Source organism: Arvicanthis niloticus, chromosome 14 (genome assembly GCF_011762505.2).
Source record: "Arvicanthis niloticus isolate mArvNil1 chromosome 14, mArvNil1.pat.X, whole genome shotgun sequence".
Taxonomy (NCBI): domain Eukaryota; kingdom Metazoa; phylum Chordata; class Mammalia; order Rodentia; family Muridae; genus Arvicanthis; species Arvicanthis niloticus.
Window position 1 is genome coordinate 103,132 of NC_047671.1, and position 5,538 is coordinate 108,669.

Here is a 5,538-nt window from a genome sequence, read left to right on the forward strand (position 1 = left end):
ATTTGCTATAGGCCCTTAATTCACAGGCTAACCATCTCAAATCAGTTAGAAGAAGGACTGGGTCTAAGCCTTGTATTACTAAATGTGTTATATAGGTACAATGCCTATGAGAGTAACAATATTAATCTCACTTTTATATCAATAAGAAGCTCATACCAATGAAAACCTTAAATTTGAAATCAAAGTAAATTTTGTACCATTTAAGAAATTGTAACTTCATCTTAACAATTATACATATTTCTACCAATAGGTTATGGCTATGCAATAAGTCCTAGCTAATCCTCCCTGTTCCAACAAAACCACTACTTTTCCCTAGAAAGACAGCCCAATATTAACTATCTCAGTCCCCAAGCCCAGGGAATAGGGGCGCCGACTCTTCATTAACTTCTTCAAGCTGATTATGGGCATTGAGATATTAGGAGAGGGGCAGGGGAAAGAGTAAATTGATAAGCCTCTGACACTGTGTCTTCACTGCATCCAGATGAAATTCCAGGACATCAGAGGTTCAAACAGGTCTGCTCAGCTTGCTTGATGAGTAGATACACCAAGGCTGTGTATTCTGTAATATACAATTCTCAAAACAAATTTTAGTATCAAGATAATTTTTTGTTTGAATTCTGTCCCCCCACTTTGTGTTCTTGGGGTAGAGATTTTAGAATGGCTATTCCAGCTTGTTTCTTAGGACCATTTGCTTGAAAAATTGTTTTCCAGCCTTTTACTCTAAGGGAGAGTCTGTCTTTGTCACTGAGGTGGGTTTTCTTATGCAGCAAAATGCTGGGTTTTGTTTGCGTATTCAGTCCGTTAGCCTATGACTTTTAATTGGGAAATTGAGTCCATTGATGTTAAGAGATATTAAGGAACAGTGATTGTTGCTTCCTATTATTTTTGTTATTAGAGGTGGAATTATCTTTGTGTGGTTATCTTCTTTTGGATTTGTTGGAAGAGGATTACTTTTTTGCTTTTTCTGGGGTATAATTTCCCTCTTTGTATTGGAGCTTTCCCGCTATTATCCTTTGTAATGCTGGGTTTGTGGAAAGGTAGTGTGTAAATCTGGTTTTGTTGCATAATATCTTGGTTTCTCCATCTATGGTACTTGAGAGTTTTGCTGCATATAGTAGCTTTTGGCATTTGTGTTCTCTTAGGGTCTGTATGACATATGTCCAGCATCTTCTAGCTTTTATAGTATCTGGTGAGAAGTCTGGTGTAATTCTGATAGGTCTGCCTTTGTATGTTACTTGGCCTTTTTCCCTTACTGCATTTAATATTCTTTCTTTGTTTTGAGCACTTGGTGTTTTGATTATTATGTGACAGGAGGTATTTCCTTTCTGGTCTAGTCTATTTGGCATTCTATAGGCTTCTTGTATGTTTATGGGCATCTCGTTCTTTAGATTAGGGAAGTTTTCTTCTATAATTTTGTTGAAGATATTTACTGTCCCTTTAAGTTTGGAATCTTCACTCTCATCTATACCTATTATCCTTAGGTTTGGTCTTCTCATTGTGTCTTGGATTTCCTGGATGTTTTGTGTTAAGAACGTTTTGCATTTTGTGTTTTCTTTTACAGTTGTATCAATATTTTCTATGGTATCTTCTGCACCTGAGATTCTCTCTTCTATCTCTTGTATTCTGTTGGTGATGCTTGCATCTATGACTCCTGATTTTTTCCCTAGGTTTTCTACTTTGAGTGCAATCTCTCTTTGTGATTTCTTTATTGTTTCTACTTCCATTTTTATGTCCTGGATGGTTTTGTTCAATTCCTTCACCTGTTTGATTCTGTTTTCTTGTAATTTTTTAAGGGATTTTTGTGTTTCCTCTTTAAGGGCTTCTACCTGTTTACCTGTGTTCTCAAATTCTTTGAGAAGTGTTATTTATGTCCTTCTTAAAGTCCTCTATCATCATCATTAGAAGTGATTTTAAATCTGAATCTTGCTTTCCTGGTGATATGAGGAATTCAGGACTTTCTTGTGTTGGAGATCTAGGTTCTAATGATGCCAAGTACCCTGGGTTGCTGATGCTTATGTTCTTGTGTTTGCCTTTTGCCATCTGGATCTCCCTAGTGCTACCTGCCCTGTCTCTGACTGGAGCCTGTCTTTCCTGTTATTTTGGTTGTATCAGAACTGTGTGGGGTGAGTGTTACTACTGGGGTTAGAGCTGGGGCCCAAGATCTGCTTAGTGCTCAGGCGCAGACAGGAAGGAACCAGTACTCCAGGCCAGAAGTGACTGTGGGTCCTACTGGGTCCCAGTTACTCCCTGTTTGGTGCGGGCATTGCTGTCTCCTTACCTAAGATACTGCCTGGGTTAGAGCTCCTGGGAGACCCGCTTCCTCTGGGTTCTGTGAGATTGGGGGCAGAGCTGCCTCCTGGGATCTGCTCAGTGCTCTGGCCCAGACCAGAAGAACCCCTAACCTTCTAACTGGAACAGCTTGATTATAATAAACTCTTGGCATTTACTTTGACCAGGAGTTTGAAGTGTTAAGGATTTATACAGACTTCAAAACACAAAGACTATCACACTGAGCATTCAGAAGGCCTTTCTCTAGTATATGTTATTTTCTGCACTCAGAGATAACTATGAAGGGCAAAGGCTGTACATTGCTTCCATTCACAGTGTTTCAGTGAATGGAAGTATGAATACTTGTGTTATAATGAGAACTATAGAAATGTGCAAAGGCTTCACTGCTGGTATCAGGAACATCATTCATAGGCGACAGGGACCCATACATGTGTTGCCATGGCAATTGCCATACATTTCCAGAATCATCTTGGCTCACCTCCCACCTTTACATGTGAGCGGTTACATCACAACACAAATAAAAGGCAGACCTTTTTTTTTTTTTTTTTTTTTTAAGGCAGACCCTTTTAACCTCCACTCTCTTTCCCCTTCATCTTTATTGCCACCTTTGCCCTCTTCCCCCACACTAAACCTCCCACTTGTAACTTTATCTGTCCGGACTTGAGCTGCAATTCTAACACAATATTCACCATATTCAACACATTCACAGGGTTTCTGTCCAGTGTGATTATCTTTTATGCCTTTTGTTTTAATTTGGGTTTTATTGTTGTGAAAAAGATAACATGACCAAGGCAACTCTTATAAAAAAAACCACTTAATTGGAGGTGGTATGCAGATTCAGAGGTTCAGTCTATTATCATCAAGGTGGAAAGAATGGCAGTGTCCAAGCAGACATGGTGCTGGAGGAGCTGAGAGTTCTACATCTTGGTCAGAAGGCAGCCAGAAGACTCTTTTGTGCTGTGTGAACCTTAAGCACAGGATTTCAAAGCCCACCCCTACAGTGACATACTTCCTCAAAGGCCACAACTACTCCAGAAAGGCTATACCTCTTAATAGTGCCACTTGCCATGGACCAAGGATATTTAAACCACCACACCTTTGAATATCACTGTGATGTGTAAAGGCTCTATTACATTATTTACATTCATAGGGTTACTCTCTAATATGAGTTCTTTTATGTACTTGGAGGTACTTGGACTTGATTGTAAATAGGCTTTACCACATTGACTACATTTGTAATATTTCTCTCCATTGTGAATTCTTTCATGTCTTTTAAGATCATTCTGACCTAAAAAGGCTTTACCACATTGATTACATTCATAGGGTTTCTCTCCAGTGTGTGTTCCTTTATGTATTTGAAGAGTACGATCATGTGTAAAGGCTTTATCACATTGATTATATTTGTAGGATTTTTCTCCAGTATGAATTCTTTCATGACTATGAAGTTGACCTTGAGTGGCAAAAAATTTACTACATTGCTTACATTCATAAGACTTCACTCCAGTGTGTGTTCTTTTATGTACTTGGAGATAACAATGAGATGTAAAGGCTTTACCACATTGATTACATTTGTAAGATTTTTCTCCAGTATGTGTTATTTTATGCATTTTAAGATGACTGTGTTGTGCAAAGTTTTTACCACATTGATTGCATTTGTAGGGTTTCTCTTCAGTATGAATTCTTTCAAGATTTTGAAGTTGAAAATGGTATGTAAAGGCATTATCACATTGGTTATGTTTATAAGGTTTCTCTCCAGTGTATGTTCTTTTATGTCTTCAGAGATGACTGTTTTGTGAATAGGCTTCACTATACTGAATTCCTTCATAGGGTTTCTCTCCAGTATGAATTCTCTCGTGCTTTTGAGAATAACTGTGACATGCAAAGGCTTTACCACACTGAGTATATCCAGAGGGTTATTCTCCAGTATGACTTATTTCATGCATACAAAGATAATTAGCATATATGACAACTTTATCACATTCATTACACTGATGAATCTCTTTATCTGTAAGAATTAATTTTATAATTTGGTCTAATTGTAAAGAGGAATCACATCTTTTTTATTAGTTTGTTTACATTCATGGTATCCTCTTCATTATAGGTTTTGCATCTTTGAGGATACCGTAATGGTAAAAATGTTATTACATGGCTCACATTTGTAACATCTGTTTTCCCTATGAGATTTTTCACATATTTGAAGAGAAACGGAATAGCTCAGAGCTTTATCACACTGAGTGCATTCATAAATTTTCCTATATTGTGAAATATGCTACATTTGCATACTGCATTGGCAATGTGAACCAGAAAAAACAGAAAAGAATTTCCACATTTTTAGTGCTCATAGGGATCTTAAATTTTACATTTTTCTTATTTCCAGAACTTTGGTGATCCTCCCAAGTTTGGATTCTAAATTGGGATGAACACTGCCACACTTGGACCACAGCTGGAGCAGGTTTTATATAAAGTTCTTTCCTAGGTCTAGGAATCACTTTGTCTATTCCTTCCATTAATTGAAGGCTTAACAGGAGGGAGGGTTTCACTTAGGACACCTTTTTAGGTTTTTAGTACTGAGCAAGAACCTTCTCTTTAATGGGGATAATCTCTTTGAAAATTTATGTATCTGTTTCAGCTTTTGGCTGCCATCTGAAACTTCCCAGTGCAATTTTTCCTCTACAAATCACAGACTTTGCATTTATTTTTGCCTAACTTGCTGCTTTTTTTTTTTCATTTTAGTCATGAATGAGTTACTAGTAATAATCATCCAACAGACTCAATATTCCATCTATAGCCAATTATTTGAAAATTACTTAAAATACAGCCAATTATTTTTAATTCTACCTTACTCAATTCCTCAGAGCATGGGCAGAATATAAAAGATTTGGGGTCAAAATACCACGGTTTCAATGTTGGGAATGGGTTACATTTGGTTGAGCTGTTGGCCAAGGAGGTCCTTTGGAGATACTTAAACAATCCATGCTGTTGCTAGAACAAACCTTTGCTCTCAGAAAACTGACAGCAGGGCCCCATCAATGAGGACAAATTCCACAAAGTTCACTAAATATAGAGGTCAAGCAAGTTCAGGCTTGGAGGCTTCACCCCTATGTACTAGTGTCTTTGAGGAAAGAAAGTCCTCTACAGGCCACAGAAAGAGAAATCTGGACACCAATCCCTCCCACCCTTCCCCCACCCCCCATCTCCACCCACCCACCTACAATTCATCCTTCCTGCAAGATGTGCTGGGGCATGATG

The 5,538-nt window shown here is 38.0% G+C and overlaps 1 pseudogene; it reads right to left on the bottom strand.

Annotated features, from left to right (window-relative positions):
• Window positions 1–2,900: 2,900 nt before the first annotated feature.
• Window positions 2,901–5,216, bottom strand: LOC143434255 (uncharacterized; annotated as a pseudogene).
• Between the last annotated feature and the right edge of the window lie 322 nt (window positions 5,217–5,538).